At 45.7% G+C, this 20,249-nt stretch overlaps 1 long non-coding RNA gene across 1 annotated transcript; it reads right to left on the bottom strand.

Annotated features, from left to right (window-relative positions):
- Positions 1 to 11,141: 11,141 nt before the first annotated feature.
- LOC148184768 (uncharacterized) lies at positions 11,142 to 12,990 on the bottom strand. Its single transcript, XR_015771990.1, has 5 exons — positions 12,871 to 12,990; positions 12,366 to 12,486; positions 11,783 to 11,906; positions 11,474 to 11,675; positions 11,142 to 11,338 (listed from the first exon to the last, which is right to left on the bottom strand). It is a non-coding gene; the product is annotated as an uncharacterized LOC148184768 (long non-coding RNA).
- Between the last annotated feature and the right edge of the window lie 7,259 nt (positions 12,991 to 20,249).

The raw sequence follows: 20,249 nt of genomic DNA, 5'->3' as shown, positions 1-20,249 counted from the left end.
CTGATTTCCCTCCTTTTCTCTGCTAATGGGACAATACAGATCCCACACACTTTGTGTCTCTTAGTGACCTCAGTGTGTGGATGGACTGATGCCAGCTAGGCAAAGGAGAAAATATCTGAAATGCTGCTGTGGTTTCTGATTTCCATTTAATACAACAGTCTCAGCTATTTTTAGGCTGGGAAATGCCTGATTGTTTGACACTTGCCCTTTGTAAAAATCCTGGGGTGAAAGTTGTCAATTTTAGAATTGATTGCCGGGGATGGTGTGGGCTGAATAATGGATAATCTTGTCAGAGCTTTCCAATACCAGCCAAAATTGATCTTATCATCTGATCAGGTGCTGGTGATCTGCTTGAGATGTGGTTTTGGATGCAATCTGTGTGCTTCTAAATCAGTATTTGCATCACCACTGCTGCAAGAAAGTGCCGGCAGAATCAGAACTTAATTTTTGCTGCAATGTGTTAGGTCAAATTTGAGAGAAAACTGCAAACCCACATGAATTGTCAACCTCCACTTTGTCCTGTGGACACAAACCTTGATATCACAGGGCACTGCACCAAAACCTTTCACCCTGACTGAAGAAACTGCAGTGCAATGGAAACAGCACTTCCCAAACCTGCGTGTTGTTAAAAAAGAGGAGAATCATTATTGCAAAGCTGGAATTAACTTCAACTGACAGAAGCATGACAGAGCTTCCACAAAGTATGTTGAACCCTCGTGTAACTGAGACACTTTCAGAAGAGTTTTAATGTTCAGTGCTTGTTATCATGACATTTTCACAGCCCAGTGAGGCTGAGAGTTTAATATTATCAGCAGTCTGGAGATGAGGGTGCTGCTCTTGGAGCTGACCGTGTTGTTATTTCATGTTTCTGAAAGGACCCCTGAAAATTCCTTTTGAACTCTTCTGTTTCTATAAAAAGACTGTATGATAAGTGTCCATTGTGGTCTGCTTTTGTATTAAAGAGAAATCCAGTGTAAAATGTGGAAAGATACTGAAATCTTCCCAACCAGAAGCCAGATCAATGACAGTCACTTATGGGTAGACCCAGCCCAGTGAGCCTGCAAATCTTCCTTCAATCTTCCTTCTGATTTCTGTTAAACCCCTTGCTGTGCTGTCTTAATAATGCACAGGCAGGATATAGAATCACAGAATCATGGAATGGTTTGGTTTGTAAGGGACCTTGTGTCATCCAGCTCCAACCCCCTTGCCAGATAAGAGTCACTCCCTACCGCTGGATTTTTCTCCCTCTTCATATGCCATTAACATTCATGCCAGAGGCTTTAAAATAATCACAATATTAACATATTTGTTTAGATTAAGTGAATATACCTGGGGGTTTAGGACATTTGCTGTGGGAGGTGTTTTGTACAGACACGGGCATTGTGTTTTATTCAGAGATGTGGGACTGATGAACTGGTTATCAGTACTACATCTGGAATGAACTGGTGCACAGAAGAGTAACTTTCCAAAGAGTTTTTAAGGCAGGTTACCAAACCTTTCCTTTCCCTTGGGATTTCTTCTCTTTATTCAACAAAAATAATTCTCAACACCGCATGTGCAGGTACAGAGGGCTGCCAAAGCAGGTGGGGCTGAAGGCAGCTCTGGTTTAAGTAATCCTGATTAGGGGTTTCATGGTAAACACCTTGGGAGTGTTTTATTAGGGGAGTGTATATTTGCCACATTATTAAAGATGCTGATGAAAAAGCCTCTGGTTTGTGAACTCAGATCACTGGTGTGACACAGGGTGAAATTACACCACAGTGTCCCTTAGAAACAACCTGCTTGTAGGCACAGCCTTGCAGAAACATGGCCCAGACTGTCAGGAAATTAATCCAATGTTCTTCACAGGCTGGACTTTGCAAGGAATGTCCAGCATGTGAAGAAAAATTCTTTTGCCATTCATCATCTGTTCCTGTCACCATGACAATTTAGTCAGGAAACTGAGACAAAGCTGTTAAGTTTGGATGAACCACAAGTGACTTTTTTTCAATATGCAGTTTTCCTAGACATTCTGAGGAATATCACATGGGTGAACTCTCCTTTGGCCAAGCCAAATTTCTTTATCTTTTTCATTTTTTTCACCACTTGTGATATACAAATAAGCAGGAAATTTCTGTAAAGAGGCAGAGATAAGCATAAAAACAAGAGCCTAAGATTAGTGTCTGAGGAAGCCAAAGTGCCTTCTGAGAGGTGACATGCATTTAGCTTGCTTTTGACATGCTTTTAACACATCCTGCACCAGGTGCATCCCAGCACAGAGGTGGGGATCTGCCCAGCTCTGGTCTTAGGACAAGATTCAAGTAAGAAATGTAAGAACTGTACATTAGGCTTAAAAAAAAAATTAGATCTGGCTCTTCACTTTTTAGAGTGTCTCCAATAGCCAAACAAAGCAGGTTGAAAGCTTTCATTCTAAGTGCTGCACTGTGCATCCTGCTGGTTCTGGTTCCAGCCTAGTTTGAGCTCTGAAAGCTGCACACACTCCAGCATCTCTGTGAGTGTAGCATTGGTTTAAGATCCACAGGCCAAATTTATTTCCTCCAACAAAAAGCCCTGTGAGAAGCAGTATCAGCGTTGTGGGCACCAAGAGCCCCAGATTACATGAAGCACAGTAAGAAAGGAGCTTACCTGCTGTGTTTGACTTTAGGGAAGGTACAAGGAAGTGTTTCTTATCTGGACTGAAAGAGCACACTCGATCATTGCCTCTAATCTCTCTTTTGATGTGTTTAACATGAGCAGAGGCTTCCAAGTTTGTTTAGTTGCTTTTGTCACACGTTTTCTTGCTGGTGGAGCTCCAGCCCCAGTAGAGGACAGCAGGTTGTGGCCCCAGCATCGACACCAGGTATCATGAGTATGTTTTTGAATAGTTTGCACCATTTTTGGCAAGGGAGAGATAAAAAACACACCAGTCTAATGGGTTGTCAAAAATACGACCAGACCAGTTTTTCTTGATGAAAAGAAAACTGTCTCCATCACCAACTCATTTCCCTGAAGAGAGCTTTGATAGCTGCCAGTCTGAGCAATGCAACTGTAAAATGCAATGAGCAAGAGGAAAAAAGATTATTGATTTCCCCACCTCCTAATGCTGGAGCGTATTTACTGAAGGTAAATGCAGGCCCAGGGCTGGCAGCTGAGACAGGAGCCTGGCCTTGCCTCAGGCACCCACGTCAGAGCTCTGCTCTGAGCCTGCCAGCCATAAATTCCTCCCCTTGGAGCTCTCAGGTGAGAGAGAGAAGGCAGGGAGGGAGGGATGAATGAGAAGGGAAGAGAAAAGAACAAGAATGCCTTGAAACACCACAGCATGAAGCACTTAGAGGAAATAATTTGCCCTTAAAATCACCAGTAAATCATAATTCCTTTCTACAGGTTTCCCACTGTTTGAAGGACATTTTATATAGAGGGTCAAGAGGAGGGGAGTTCTAGATCCTTTTCATACAACTCCATGTGCCATTTATTTGGTCACCTTTACTCTTTATCAGAAACAAATTTGAAATGCTCATAATCATATGAAGCCCACAGTAGATGGCAGCATAAAGCAAAATTTTGCCTCCATCCTCTGTTAGAAAAGAAATAAATGCTGAACAGTTTGTGCCTCAGCCACCAGCAGTGGGTAACACAAATGCATTTGTCACTTTCTTGGCTGTTTGAGGAGAGGTTGCTGAGGAGATGCAGATCCCCCAGCAGAGGAGGGGACCCTCAGGAACCTGGGAGTGAGTTCAGAGCATCCACAGACCTCCCCAGGTCTCCTCTGGTGGGTGCTGGCCCCAGCTCCCCAAATTCTGTGGCTGCTGTGTGCTAGTGCTGCTGGCTTCTCATGCTGTGGGATGCCCTGGCAATCACAGCCTCAGGATTTCTCATGCTTTGATATATTTTTATTTTCAAACTATTAAAAAAAATTACAGTGGGATAGCAGTAAGCTGCCACTGCATAGCTGGCTTTGATCCAGAGAGATCTGTTGAGCAGTTTATTATCCACACCTCCAAATACCTGTCTATTCCCAGTGGAACTTACAATTGGACATTAACAGTGAAAAAGAACCTTCTTAGAAATTATTTTGTCACTCACCAATGACAGAAAGAAAAAAGTTTATTTAGAGGTTTAGAAACCTTCCTTTTTATTAGCACTTTTACTAGGACTAGGATAGGAACTTACAGGCCTCAGGGCAAAAATAAGACCATCACATAAAAATATTTCTGCACAGGTACCCAGTGCTAGACACTTACAGCCGTGTACAGATAACAGAATGTTAAGAAAATGCTTAAAGCTGGTAGGGAAGTGGAAGCTGAATTTCTCCAGAAACAAAATACTTAATTGCACCATGGCTGCAATGAAGAGGGAAGAGAAAGGTGACACCTATTCAAGATTTCCTTCACCTCCTCCTCTTGCCTCTCCCTGCAGAAGGAGGAAGTCATGTGCAGGGCAGCTGGAGATCTCTGTGTCCCTGCCCCTCTGTGGCTCTGCATCCCCACATCCACCCACGCCACGGTAATCCCTGATTTTTATAGTTCCTCCTCTGCAATACCCCAGATCCTCTCAAGCCCTTTGCTTTCTCCACAGGTGTCCCTGTGTCCCTAAAGTCCAACCTTCCCTCTGTTGGCTGTCCCTTAGGTACCCTGCCCATGGCACTGGCAGGAGGCAGGGCAGGCACCAGCCCATCAGCCCAGCAGCTGATGCCAAGCCAAAGCCTGCAACATTCCCTGCTTTTCCCTCAGTGGGAACAGGCACAAACCTGCACAAAACTTGTCAGATGTTGCTATTGCTGTTTCATGAGTTTCTCCTGCAGTTTCTCTCTCAAATTCTGTCCAACAGATTTGGGAGTGTTGAGGTTTAACTCCAGTCCCAAGCAGCTGCCTCATTCCCCTTCCTGCCACAGTGAGGAGGAGAATCAGAAAGAAAAGGTGAACTTTGTGGGTTGAGAAAAGAACAGTTTAATAATTGAAAATAATAACATTAATAAAAACAACAACAACAACAACGAAAAGGAGAGAGGGAAAGAAATAAACCCCAAGAGAAACAAGTGATGCCCAGTGCTCACCACCCCCTGACCAATGCTCAGCCCAGCCCCTCACAGACAGCTGCCCCCACTTCATACATTGAGTATGAGGTTCCATAGCATGGAATATCCCTTTGGCTACTTCACATCACCTGTCCTGTCCCTTGTGGCTTCCTGTGCAGCTCCTCACTGGCAGAGCATGGGAGACTGAGAAGTCCTTGGTTTAAGGTGATCACTACTTAGCAACAACCAAAACATCCGTGTGTTATCAACATTATTCTCCTGCTAAATCCAAAACACAGCATTGCACCAACTACTGAGAAGAAAATTAACTCTATCCCAGCCAAAACTAGGCCATGGAGTGGTTGGGGGACTGGGAAGCCCAGAGGAAGGTGGGCAGATGTGCTGCCTCCTTGCAATAAACAGGCAGAACCCCAAGGTATAAGATAACCTCAAGCTTTCATTCCCTTCAAGAGTCAGCACCTTCTCCTCCTCAACTCCTCATCCCTCTGGGACAGAGCCTTTTGTCACACTGCTCTGTGTTCCTGTCCCAGTGCCAGTCAGTCCTGGAGCATCCTTGCACTTTTCCTGCTGTCCCTGCACAGGTGTTGCTCGCAGCAGGTCCTGTTCCCCTGCTCCTGTGGTGTCTGGGCACTGCTCCTTCCCAAGGGAGCCCCAGCCCCACTGGCCACCTCATCCTTCATTCCTGTGCAACTGAGCCCCCTGGGTGTTTGCAGAGAGAGGAGGAAAGCAGAGAAAGGAATGAAGCCTCAAACTGCAGATAGGCTTGAAAATAAACATAAGCCAGCAAACCAAAAATGGAAAAAATGCCTTAGAAAACTTAAAGAACTTTACATTTGTGGTTTATATCCAGAACCTTCTGCTCCCCGCTTTCACAGCCCAGGAGCACCCAAAAGGGTGTGTTTGGTGGAGATTGGGCTCCACAGAGAAACTCGAGCCCAGATCAGTGGCTGCAGAGGCAGAGCACACCTCACTGCCTCGGATGGCTGCAAGGACTCAGAGCTGTTGCCCTCCCTGGGGCAGCAGATGGAGCAAACTGGGAGCATCCCAGTTTATGTGGGATAAATAACAGCCTCTGGCAGCCCTGCCTGCTGTGCAGTGCCAGATGTGCTGCACTGGGATCAGCCCTTCCCAGCTCTCTCACCCCATGGGCCACAGTCATTTCAAACAAAGTCAGGACCATCTTGGACCATGCAGCCAAATGATTTTTTATTCACAAGTAGAGATGCTTCTTTATTTATGTGACTTCTCTTTTCCTGTTCACTCATATATATGCATGGGCATGTGTCCATATTTATAAAGCTCTTTTCTTTATGCTTTTGGCAGCTGCTGTGCTGGCCAACTGACAGATTGGGACTGGAAATTCAGAAATGCTGCTTGAGGTGATTGATTAATTAATTCCCTTCCCATTGCAGGTGCTGATTCTGGGACCTGAAAATTCTGGTGTCTGCCTGAGCTATGGGTTTGCTGTATGGATTTGCTGGAGAGGAAGGTGATGACTGCTGTTCCAGACAGCCCCCTGAGCGCTGCCAGCATCCTTTGTGAGACAGCAGGATGGCACTGTGAGACCCATCCTCACAGGGACCCGCATGACACGGGGGATTTGTCACGCGTGAGAATCACACAAATAACAAGACTCCATAACTACTCAAGAGTGAGGACTGCAGCAGAGCAGGGATGGAGCCAGAACCATCCCTGGGATAGGGGAGCTATTGGGAGAGCTCCCAGCCCTCAGGGCATTCTCCCTCCCAGGAAGGGCTCCTGCAGTCCTGAAAGGGTTGCCCCTTCCCAAGGGCTGCCTGTTCCCAAAAGCTGCCCTTTCCCAAGGGTTGCCTGCACCCAGCTGGTGCCTGCCTGGGGTAACCCCTCCACCCCAAAGCTTGGCAGGCAGCAGTGTCACCTTTCCTACCCCACTGACGTCACCAGCTCTGCAATGTTGACTGAGCCTTACTCAGACCCTATGGATAGCAATTACTGCAATGAGTGTAACATTTAATGACCTCTCTTTAGGCCCTGTGGAAGTTCCTGGGAAGCAATAGAAACCACAGGCACACACGGGAATTGGGCTTCTTCCAGGCTTTTTAACCAATGGTGGTTTTTCAGCAGGAAGAACTGCAGCTCCACCAGACCCATAATCTCAATTTCCCCAGTGCTACAACCTCTGCTCATCATCCAGCAAGGCAGGGAGAGCCTGGAGTGGAAGGACTGCACCACTGCTCTGCCTTTTACCTGAAAGCACAGGTACCAAATCTACCAAACACTGGTAAAAAAAAGGAGGAATAATAACAAGCCTCTCTGCAAATCCTGTCATCTTTGGGTCTGCCCATATTTGCCTCACTAAAGAAAAAAACAATTTCTTCTCTTTTTTCCCCATCACTTGCAGCCCCTGTTAATTTTATCTCTAGGACTGAGCACTGCTTGAAGGCTTCCCATCACTTGCATAATTTAAGAAGCAAATAGAAAATATTGCTGCACACACATATAAAAGTATTGATCTGGTGATTCACAGTATTGAAGATAACTTACGTAGCACCTGGCAGAACACACACCCAGTGATAAATGAGAGCCAGGCTGGTGGGAATGCCCAGCTTGATGGTTGAGCTTCCCTTTGCCCAGGATCAGCCATTAACCTGCTTTAAATGTACTAAAAACATGTTAATCAAAAGTGACTAAAAATAATTAAAACAGTAAAAAAGCTTCACAATTAAAATCAGAGTGTTTGAGTAAAATAAAAGCCTCAAAAGGGATTGTTTCCTTTAGATACACATCCTGCCTAAAGCCTGCAGATGGACATTACCCTGAATCCTGACCACCTCCCTGGCTGTGGGGCAGCAGTGACCCAGAGACAAAGCTCAGGAGTTTCCTTTTCAGCATCCAGGACCTATAAAATCCAGCATCTGAAGTTAGCCTGGGCTGCTACATAACACTTCATAGGGAGCTTGCTTAACTACCAAGAAACACTGAACATTAAGTGAACACTGTGCTTATAGCTGTAAAGTTCTGTGCAGAGGTAAAATGTAGCTCAGTACAGGATCATGATGGACATAGCAAACAAAGACAATCTGAGCACTGTTCCTCAGAAAAGGAGGGAGGGTAAGGTTTGGGATACCAATGATTTTTTGTTTCTCTGAGCTCTGGTAGCACAGTCACACACAGATCTGCTTTCCCAGCAGTGCTGCTGTTTGAGCAGGTCAAAAATAACATTTTTCTGAATCAGATCAGGAATTATTGCAGCTTCCTTCTTTCTTGAGTTGGTGAAAAGCTGGTTTAATTTTGGACTGAAACCATTCAGCAGCTCCAAAGGAGCAGCCCCATTCTACCAGCAGAGAATCAGGGAGTAAAGCTGTGTTGCTGCTTTCAGATTCTGTATGGGTGCCTCTCACTCTGTTGTATATGTGACATCAGGAAAAATAAAGTGGCATTGAGAACATACCTCAAGGACTGTGCTACAAAAGATCAAATCAATTTTCATTACCCAAGATAAATTAACTCAAAAAATAAGCCAATATTCAGAAGGGAAAAGAGATTTTCTGAATGTTTAGTTAATCTGCTAAGTGTAAGATTTATTTAAATAAGTTTCTAGGGCATCATCCTGTATGATCCGTGCTGTACACAGCACAGAAAGGCTCCAGTGCCTGGAGTGTCCTGGAGAAGAAGTAGGAGAGGCACCGGGTCGGTCAGAGTGTTGTTTGGGCAATGCTCTGTGAAACAGAATAAAAGGATTTATGCTGTGTTTGTACCCAGGCAGGGTGGGACAGCCTTAGACCTTCTGGCTGGACCTCTGGCCCCTGGGGCATCCTGGGTGGGCTGGCTGCAGCTTCCCAGGGGATGGGGGAAAAGGCCTGGTTTGGGCTCAGAGCAGGCTGAAATCAGCCACCCTGCTGACCCAGCCCATCATCACTGCCACTCAGAGCTGAGGGGCTGTGCTCAAGCCTCTTGCTTGTCACAGGGCCTGTCCTTGGTCACAGGGACTGTCCTTGGTCACAGGGCCTGTCCTTGGTCACACGGGCCTGTCCTTGGTCACAGGGACTGTCCTTGGTCACAGGGCCCAGTCCTTGGTCACAGGGACTGTCCTTGCTCACAGGGCTGTCCTTGGTCACAGGGCCCTGTCCTTGGTCACAGGGCCCAGTCCTTGGTCACAGGGCCCAGTCCTTGGTCACAGGGACCCGTCCTTGGTCACAGGGCTGTCCTTGGTCACAGGGCCCAGTCCTTGGTCACAGGGACCCATCCTTGGTCACACGGGCCTGTCCCTGCTCACAGGGGCCTGTCCCTGCTCACAGGGACCAGTCCTTGGTCACACGGGCCCGTCCTTGATCACACGGGCCTGTCATTGGTCACAGGGGCCTGTCCCTGCTCACAGGGGCCCATCCTTGCTCACAGGGTCCGTCCTTGCTCACAGAGCTGTCCTTGGTCACAGGGACTGTCCTTGGTCACACGGGACTGTCCTTGGTCACACGGGACTGTCCTTGGTCACAGGGACCCGTCCTTGGTCACAGGGACTGTCCCTGGCACTGCCCAGTCTCATGGCATTGCTCTCACACCACAGCCAGGCCATCCATCCCCTGTGTTCACACCTTTGAACAGCTGATGTTCCCAGCTTCCAGCACTGCCTGTTTGCACAGGGAAAGGCAGTGCCACCCCCTCGGAGGCTCCTCAGGGACACACCAACTACGTTTTGGCTGCAGGCATAGAGAGGGACCAGTGTGAATAGAAAAAAATACCAAATTAAAGTGTGAATATTAACATACTCTGCCTCTGACAGCAGGCCAGGATCAGAACCTACACTCTCTAAGCAGCCTTTGCTTAGAGGATTGACCTGTGCTGGGGCTATTTATAGAATCTGAGTTTGTGGCTATTTTAGATGCAGGACTGGCCGCCCATCAGTGGCAGCCAGGGCAGGTGTGGCCCTGACATCAACAGAGGGACCCAGGAGAAGCTGTCACCAGGACCCTGTGGCATGTCATGGGGTTGGAACCAGATGATCTTTAAGGTCCTTTCCAATGCAGTCCAGGCTATGATTTTGTGGCATGCAGCCTTCAGGGGCCAGCCTATGGTGTGGTGCCAGTTCTTCCAGGGCTGGGGCATGGGAGGAGGCACTTGTGGGTACTGGGGTGATCAAATGCCACTGTGTGCTGATAGCAGAGGTCTGAGCACGACCGGGGAGCAAGAACAAGGGCTAGGAGGAGCTCAGGGTAATCCTGGTGCTGGCCCGAGCCAAAGGAAAACAACTCTATCTCGCGGTCATTAAGTACACAAATTAACCAGAAAAATATATTCCTTTCTCCTGCAGCAAGCTCGAGCATGGATGTGCTCAGATGCTGGTGAAGGGAGGCAGGGGAAGGGGGAAACACAACCCCTCAGAACCCCTGGATTATGGGAATCTTTTAAACCACCTGTGCACAGGAAGCATGACAGGGAAGAGAGGCTCAGGGATGGATTGGGATGCTCACACCAGGGTGTTGGGTGCCCCAAAGCAAATTCCCCAGGTTCTGTGCTGTGCTTAGAACTCCCAGGAGCGCTGCAGGTCCCATGGGCTGTCGCAGCTGGCACTAAGGGTGCAGACAACCAAACTGAGCCCTGAGGGAGAGCACTCAGGGAATTGGGCTTACCCAAAAGTGCTCAATCTGTAAAGAAAAAATAAATACCTCAGGTAATTAGTCCCTTCATATTTCCTGTCCCAGTACTGCTGAAGAAGAGGAAAGCTGGAGGAAAACATGGAGTTTGCAATTATCAGCCCTTCCCATGCAGCCTTCAGGACTGGCTCCAGAGGTGCAGCTCCCTCAGATCCAGGGACAGGCAGGGTCCAGCCATGGTTGGGGCAGCTTCTGCCCTCCTTGTGGCCCAGTTAAAGCTCAACTCCTGCTGCTTCATCCCTGGACACTCGTGGTTTCAGGGAAAGTGGGGCAAAAAGTGGTGAGCTGTGACTCCATCCTCCCCTCCTCCCCCCCCCCACCCCCACCTCCTACAGGGATCTTGCATTTCAGATGGGTTTTACTCCCATGACTTCAACTCTGAATAATTAACCACACCCCACAGCATGTGGAAGAGAATTTTTTGGAGTCCATGATCTCAGAGGTCTTTTCCCACCTAATTAATTTGTGATTTCAAAACCAGCTTTGCTTACTTTTAGGTCCAGGATGCTTATTATGGAGGACTGGAGAGGAAAGACACCATCTAAGTTTAGCTGGATGGCAAGGGAGTGAAACAGAGAACCTGCTGAAATCTGCTTCTTTCATCCTGCTGCTTTCCTGAGAAGAGAGACTGCCAACTTTCTTCTGTGAGGATGAGGTAGGCAAGAGCTTGGAGCAGAAGGCTGTCTCCCAAAACCTGGGAAAGAGGCTGATTTAGCAATTCCAACCTTGTTCCTGCAGGAGCAAACATTGACCCAGCAGGAATGGAGGGCCTCAAGATAGCCCTGCTGCCTCCCAGTGTGTGAAGGCAGGTGAAAAAGGGACTGGTCACCTCAGTCTGGGGTTGTTGTTGTTGCATTTTCCTGGAATCAGATTGAATTCCACCAGCCCAAGCAGGAACATTGCCTGGGCTGTTTTCCCTGGTGACCATCGACAGTCACATCAAGTCTTCTGAAGCCATCAGTGGCCCACACTGAGCTTCATGTGACTTGTAGTCAGAGGGGTAACCTGAAGTGCAAGCAGGAACTCTGGAGCTGTTAAAGCAAGGATTCACTATTCCATGAGCATTTTTTTCATATTAAAAAGTCTAAAAAGGTACAAGGATGGTAAGAGAAAATTATTTCCTTCTCCTAAATCTTACCTTCCTTTGAGCTGTGTCATGAGAGAGGGATGAGTTCAAGACAGGAATGCCCCAAACTTTAGTGAAGCACAGGATTTAAGGCACATCTGCTTTGTAGAGGTCTCTGTGCACACAGCCTATTTGACTTAACCAATTAAAAAGAGGAAGACAGAGAGATTATTGAAGAGTTCATTTTCTCTCCATCAGTCCCACAGACAGAGGACTCACATTTTTATATCCTAGAAGAACATAAAGATTATAGATGGAACACATAAAGCCATTTGTCCTCATCCTCTCCCCATTCTTCCCTTTTGCTGCAACCATGGTACAGGAATTGGTCTCTCCAAGGATACAAATAAACTTGTCTTCTTTCTTTCTGTTAGAAGGTGAAGTGAATGAGATCAGGACAGCCCCAGAAAGTCCTGCTGGCACTAGGATGACCCACCTAATGTGAATAGGAACCAAATATTCGTGCCAGACTGAAGCCCTGACCCTGGTGACAGCTAAAACAAATGAATTTCACCTTCCAATGTCTGGATAAAAGAAGGGAGAAAGCCTCATTGCCAAGGTTGCCCTTTAAAGAACTTCCCAGATGTCCTCTCACCTGAAATCTGGTTTTTCAGGAGCATTTCAGCTGAGGGTGTCCCATCATTTCACACCCTCTGCAGGTCTGTGTTTCCCAAAGGCCAGGAATAGGGATCACTTGCTTTGAACACTGCAAATCTCTGAGCCCAATGTAATACCAAAAAAATCACCAAATTAGGGCTTGCAGTAGCAATCATTTTGTTACATCATGCAGTTACAATAGGCAAGTTTAGTTCCAGCATGGGAAGAAAACCTCTGACTGAAAATTCCTGATGAGTGTGTTCATTCCCATAACTGGTAGGGAATGTTCTAATCAAAGTTTGTATAAAACTACTCTTAGGAATAGCAAACAAAGCATTTACTAAATAACAGTTACTCTGAATAGATCCCAGCACAAACAGCAGGACTTGTAGAGGTGGCAACAAATAATTTAAGTTATTGGCAGGTCTTTTTTCTTACTCCCAATGCAATTTCATTAAGTAAAAGTATCTTAAAGGGGCAAAGGGGCTGAGCCAGGGATCTACCTCCAGTCCAGGCTAGAGGAGAGAATGAGGGGAAAAGCCCCAGTCCTGAAACTTTCAGGTGAGAGCAGCTGGCTGGGGCTCCCAACTTCCAAAGCTTCGTTCTGACTCACATAATTCCCCTCTCAGCTTCTCCCCTTGCAGGTGGCCCTTCTTAATGCAAACAATTAAATGGGCATTAGTGAAAGTGGCTGCTCCTGTTGCTGAGTGAGGAGGACATTTGGAAGGCAGGAAAGAGTGCCTGGGTTCTTCAGAAACTCTTTTTTACAGGGGCCTCATGTCTCCACACTTCCAAACCTCTCCTTTGTTATCGAGGAGGTGAACAAAGAGGTTTTGAACCACTCCAAACAAAGTCTGACCAGGCTGGGACTAAAACCCAGAAACAGCATTTGTAGGACAGAGGAACAGTGGGTTCCAACAACCAGGAGCTCACAGTTCAGTTTGTAAGCAATGAAACCTCCTGTCAGCAGTGGGTGCTGCCACTGCAAAGCCCTTCACAGGATGGGTCAGGCTGGAAGGGACCACAGTGGCTCATCCCTGTGAGCCATCCTCTCCTCCCTGCCCAAGCAGGGGCATCCCAGAGCACAGAATTGTGCCCAGATGGCTCTGGAATATCTCCAGTGAGAGACCCTTGTCTGCAAAGTGCTGTGTGCCTGTGCTCTGCACTGGTGACCAGCTCAGAATTTAACACAGTGGCTCTCTAAAGGTGTAGGAAGGGGACATTTGCCACCAATTAAGCATTTTCAGTGGGGCAGGGCTGGTGAAAGAGCTGGGCTGCTTTCCTTTGTTTACCTGCCTGGCATGAAAACGCCTGTAATGCTGTGCAAGAGCCTGTTCCAGCTTTGGGTAAACTGGTTTTACTTTGGGAGAAAAGCAGTGTTTGTTCAGTGGCTGTGAAATGAGAAATGCTGTGAACTCCCCCTGAATTTGTGAGGTTTGCATCAAATTCATCCGTGGCAAAGCCAGCTCTCAGCACAGGTGTTTCTCCTCACAGATGCTGGTGCTGTTGCCCTTCCAGAAGCCTCTGTGGCTTTTACCACAGTCACTGGATCTCACCAGCACGTTTTTAGGGCTGACACCAGCATGTCCCCAGTCCTGTCCCTTCCCCAGCCCCCCTGCACACACCACAGCTGTCTGAAACAATGCCCACACTGCTGCCCAGTTCTTTTTCCCCTCCCAGTTCCTTTTCCCCTCCATTCTTACTTGCAGTCCCTTCATCATTAGCTCCCACAGGACTCTCAGTAGCATATCTGTCTGACACAGGCAGTTTCACTGCTATAAATCCTCCACAGCCCATTGAATAGACACCTTTTAATTAGGTTTTAAGAATTTTCCCATTAGCGGAGAGACATTGAGAATTCAGGTCTCATTTATGAAAAACAAAATATGTTAGAGAGGGAAGCTGTTTGGTTTACTGCAGTATTAGCATTTCCCCCCCTGTATTTATGGGCATGGATTAATTGCTGTTTTGCTACTGTGGACAGAAATATGTTTGACAATTCACTTTCTTGTGCTACAAATGACAGGTTTAAACCAGTGATCCAATGTGAATGCCCTCTTGGGCTACTGCATTGTCTATGTGACATATAGAGAAAATGTGAACAAAGTCTTTCATCAAAATTTGATTGCTCTGCTATTTGCACCAAACTAGCTTTATGTTCTCACTATCAAAGGGGTTTTCTGGCTTCAGCTCTCACTTTGTCCTGAGGATCTGAGATAGGACTTGATATGAGGGTGGGGAAGATTGTGCCAGAGCCACGTTCTTGACAAGCTTGTGCTGCCTTGGGCCCTGGATACACTTGGCCACAACAGGAGGGCAAGTGTCCTCTTCACGTGTCCTGCCAGCTGCTGGGTATTCCAGACTCAGGGAATTCATGAACCAGCTGTGATATTTTTGGTGCTTTTAAAAGCCCAGATGGATTTTCCCTTCCAGGAGCTGTTGCAAATTTGTTTTTCAACAAATTTGTTGCTTTTTGTTGAGGTGACAAGGACCCCTCTTGCTTGCTGCCTGCCCTATCCCAAAACACCTTCAGGTCAGGAAGAGCTGTCACAGCGCTGGTTTGCCAATTCAATCCTTGCAGGCACCAAGTTTCTGCTTCAATCTGCCCATCCTGACAAAACTTCATGTTGGAGAGATCCCAGCCAGCTCTAACAGCCGTGTTTTGATCCTGCTGGGTGCATTTGATCCAGTTCCTGCTCCTCAGCTATAGATCAGTGAGTGGCTGCACCACTTTTTGTGGGGTTACTCCAGGTGAGCAGGACACAGCAAGGGCAGCCTCAGGTGCCGTTTCCTCTGCCTTCATCCTTCATCCCAGCTGGAAACCTCCAACGTGCTCCTCTAGGCTGAGCTCTGGCTTCTGCAAAGCTCTCACCCGCAGTAACTTTTATAAAAAAACACAGTAAAATAAGATGTTCTTGTTAAGATTTTCCCATCTCGGATTTTTTTTTTCTTTTCTGATTCTTGCCAGAACTTTACAGTTCACTTTGTATGCCCAGTCTCTTAAAAAACTTTAAAGTGAAGATTTCAAAGGAATTTCATTAGCCACCCTTTTTTTTCTGTTGAAATTTCTACTTCTTTTCTTTCTACTTTCCATTTTTTTTCTATCATTATTTTGTTAAATCCCTTGAAGAATTGAACTGAATAGAGACACAGTTTTCCCCTGAAGTAGCTCTCCCACTAATCATCATATATCAACTCTTGCTAACACTGGAGCTTAATATTTCTCCCTCTATTTTTAACCACATTTAATTGGTGCAGAAGAAACACTTCCTGGCCAATATTTCCTCCCTTCACAGCCATCAATGAAAAGAGCAATAAGTGAAACTTGCTAAAAACAGCAATAATCTTGACTCTGCTCTGCCAGCTCTGTAGGTAATTTTTGCTGTCAGCTCAGCTGAGCCAGCCCAGGTCACTTTCTAACCTCAATTCTTTTACAGACCCTGTCACACTGTACATCCCTCTGAGCCTTTCCAGTCCTCACCATCAGCTGGAGACAGCAGTTTAGGCAGTATCTTTTTGCTGCCCACTTTTGAAATCACTAGGGCAAAACTTCTCTGAAATGACCTTTTCCTCCCACACAGGGTCTTAAGGCTCGCTTATTATTTCCTAGGTCTGCTGCTTCTCCTATTTCAGGCATTTCTCATTTGTATTTATCTCTTTAGCTATTTGTGTCAGCAATAACCTTGCAGCCCTTTTCCTGCATTGCCTGGTTTTCAAAGTTTTGATCACTGTTCCCATAGTAGAAAATGAGAGCCATGGGTCCTTTTTTTTTAATACCTTATGTGTCCCAAATAATATTCAGTCCTTGACAAGTGAGGTGAAACCCAGAGCTCTCAATCTGCCCTAAGAAACTGCCAGAAAACGAAAGGGGTAACATTTCCTTTTAGCTTGCAGGGTGAATGGCTGCTGACCCCTGCCTGCAGCTATTTACACTGCTAATTGCTCTGACATTAATGAATGAATTATGCTGAAGTGATGCAATATGGGCAATATCTATCAGCTGTTGCATGCCATTGCCCTCAGAACTTCATGTTTGGGGCTGCTGGGTGGTCTCAGTGAGCCCCTGTCCCTGTGTGCAGGTGAGAGGTGTTGGCTCGTGCCCCTTGCACGATGTTCTTTCACTGCACCTGCAAGAATCCCTCCCTCCCACCAGGCACTGTGGAAGGGAACAGACCCAGAAACCTTCTCCACATCACAAGTGGTGCTGGATTTGGGTCTTCCTTCTGGGAATCACAACCAACCCCCAGACATGGGCTTGCTTTAGATTTTGGTGAGTTTTGGAATGATCTATGAAGCTCCACCCATCACAGCATCTTCCATTCTCCAAACCAGTACATTTTGACCACGTTCAGTATTAAACCCAGACTAGATTATCTTGGTTTTGAGCTTGAAATTTTCACTAGACAATTTGAAAAGATGTCCCTGAGAAATGATGAAAGTCAAAAGATGCAATGATAAAATCATGAGGTCAGCCAGACTAAATGAATTCCTCCCTAGCCCAGTTCCCTGAGCCAGGTACAGGTGCTCACAGGAAAACTTCAACAAGGTGCAAAGATAATCCAGTCATACACTACATTATTCTCATTTCCCACTCCTGCTCCATCATTTCATTGAATGCCTTCTGGTTGCTTCATTCTGAGAAATTATGAGTAACATTTGCTCAAGTCCAGCCAGCCACAGTCAGTGATACTTTCACAAAAATACCCTTTCAACCTCCAAGGATTTGAAACTTAGACATTTCCTGAGATAGATGTGCAGTTTGGGGATTTAACAGCCCCAAACAGTTTTTCTTCAATGAGTTCACCCAGTTGCCTTTCAGACTTGTGGAAAGTTTTAACATCCACAGCTGAGTTGCATCACATCCCTGTGTTAGGTGGTGAACCATCTTCCTTCATGTGCTTCCAACTTATCACTGAGACTTTTATGTTGGATGGGACCATGAGCTGTGCCTCCTGTGACCTGTATGGATCTGGAGAGACCTGGTGTACATAAATATTCCTGATGTGGATGCTGTCCCACACCGCCATCCCCACCACAGGACCTTTAGAGGCTGGAGATTGAGAACACAGCATGAAGAAGCAGACACAGAGAGGGTTTATAAAATGGAAAAACTTTGTAAATCTGTGATTTTCTATTCCTTGCCTAAGAATTGTTAATCTGTCATTTGCTTTTCTCACGGTTGCTAAGCACTGAGCTGGTGTTTTCACAAACTGTCTGTTATCCTCCATATGCTCCTGTCATCCTCACACTGCACTCACCGTAACCTGTGTGATCCCAGTCAGCTCAGGGTCCTTTATTGCAACTGAAAAGGTGGGATTGCTCCCTTCCCAGGTGTGCATCACTCCACATTTCCAGACATGATGCCATCCAACTCTGCAGTCACTCCATTTTTGCACAATCCATCGCAGCAACCGCCTCGTATTTTTACTGCCACGGAAATTCTGTGTCACCAGCAGATTTTGCCCTCTCACCTCCCCTTTCAGATAGTTTGTGATCCTGTTAAGCTGCAAAGGTCCCAGCACAGATCTGCAGGAGCCCTCTCATCACCTCTCCCCACAGTGCAAGCCATCCTGCCCTCAGCTTGTTGACCTGTTTTTATCCAGGAGAAAATTTCCCCAACTGTCCTGTGACAACTTAGTTCCTACACTCCTGAAAACACTTTTCCATAGCTCATTGCTCTCAGGAGCCAGAGGGCTTTTCTCACCATCTTTTCTAATTACACTGTCTCCTTTTTAACTCAGGGCAGCCAGAACCTCACAAAGGGACTGGGACCGTACCAGAATTATGTTTTCTCTTTGTACTCCTTTCCTAATAACAACTGAAAGCAATTTGCCTTTTTATCACTTTGAATATTCAGCTGGCACATCCACAGTGATGGGAAGTTGTGTGTGTGACAGTAGCTAATTTGCAGCCCATCTTGGTGATTATATACTTGGGTTACTCTTCCTCTGTGCACTTTAGTTTTTATTTCATTTTCCATTTATCACCCAGTCAGACTTGTAAGATATTTCCACAACTGTTCAGCTAGCTGCATTTTTTAAAAAAAATATGAAAAATAATTCTGAATCATCAGCATATTCATCACTTCATTATTCACCAAGCTTTCCTGATCATGTATGAGCATGTTGAGCAAAAATCCTCTCCTCACCCCTGTGATTGCTGACTTTTGTCTCCTATTTGAAAAGAAGTTATTTGTTTACCTCTTTGTGAATTTATTTTCCTGCAGTGTTTTTTTTCTATTTTCTTTATTTTACTTGAAAAAAAAAAATACTTTTTTTTTCTTCTAGTAGCTTCCTTTACTCTCTCATTTAATTATTCTGGGTCTCTATGTGTGCCTGAGGATATCCTTTTCCTACTTTTTGTTCAGTGGTAAATATGTACTGAGTTTTTCATACTGTGTCTTTCATACTGTGTCTACCCTGCTGTTTGCCAGCATTTCACACATTTTACTCTTCCTTTAAGCTCAATTTAGTAAGTCTCCTTGATTTATTTTTCCCTTTTTGGACAGTAATAGGTCAGGATTTGGGCTCCCTCATTGCCTGTGGCATGGTAAACTGGAATGCATCACAACCATTATCATAACAAGACCTTTCAGAGGCCACATTTTGAATCAGATTTCTCAGGAGTTTCCTCCCTTCTCTGGGTCCCTACAAATCTGATGAGGTCTAAAAAAGAAATAAAATGCATATTTCCCTGCTTTGCTGGCTCCAGCAAGTGTGTCCTTTTCTCCACAGGTTGGTTCCCACCTCATTACAGGAATGATAAGGATTTTCTGGGGTTATTTTGGTGCTCACAAAAAAGTGATGGTAATGCTGAGATCTTGAACTGCTTGGAGATCCCAGAAGCATTAAGGAAAATTATTGTCTCAGATCTATGTTTCTAAACTGGGCTTTGCAGTCACAATCAAACCTTTTCATAGTGTACTGGATGCTGAAATTCAGGCTTTTAGATCTGACTCAGATCTGAGTTACACATTTGATTAACCTCAGTAATCTTTCTTTTCACCTTGGGCAAGGATGTTTGCCACAGAAATGTGACAAAAGTCCTCTTCCAGCACTGTCTGTGGTTTGTAGAAATGACATATTCTCTGATAAAATTCCCCTGAAGGAGTTTGATCTCACAAAGTTCAAGTTGATTTTGACAACTGCATTAATACATCTGTGGTAGGGATCTTTATCAAAGCCATGGATCTCGGGGGTTATTTTGAACTGTCCATCTTCAAAATTAAGATGTAGGGTTTTCTCTGGTTTTTGACTCCTCAGTGTTATCTGGTGGACAGACAGATATTGTCCTGGCTTGAGGAATTTCATGTGCCAGCTCGTACTTTTCTGTGCCTCACAGAGCTGGAAGGAGAAAATTGCAGACACCCCTCTCCTTTGCCACTGATTTTTTTCTCTGTTATGATGATTTATTTTAGAGAGCACTTAAAACTTGGGATTTACTTTGTGGGCTCCTAAGCAATGATGTTGGCCCAGTGACAGATTTCTTCATGTCAGCATTCAAACTAACAGTTACCACAAAATGAAATTCCCTTCAGGACACAACACTCCCTTTAGGATGAAAATCAAAATTGTTTGCTGGTTATTTTAGGTGAAAAGAGGTAGGAAAATATCCTTATCCTTCAAAAGTTCTCAATTAGAATAAAGAGTTGTAGGCCGCCACCAATCCACTGCAAGATCCAGTGCCAGACGTGGTGATTTCTCCATGTCACAGAATCACAGAATCACCAGGTTGGAAGAGAACTTCAAGATCATCGAGTCCAACCCAGCCCTAACACCACAACTGGACCATGGCACCCAGTGCCACATCCAGTCTTTATTTAAATACATCCAGGGATGGTGACTCCACCACCTGCCTGGGCAAACCCTTCCAATATTTTCAG

Source organism: Pseudopodoces humilis, chromosome 2 (assembly GCF_049639895.1).
Source record: "Pseudopodoces humilis isolate 2021_Gansu_Grassland_sample_001 chromosome 2, ASM4963989v1, whole genome shotgun sequence".
In the NCBI taxonomy this organism is placed as follows: domain Eukaryota; kingdom Metazoa; phylum Chordata; class Aves; order Passeriformes; family Paridae; genus Pseudopodoces; species Pseudopodoces humilis.
The sequence above is the reverse complement of the archived record's forward strand: the minus strand, read 5'-3'. Positions and strand labels throughout refer to the sequence as shown.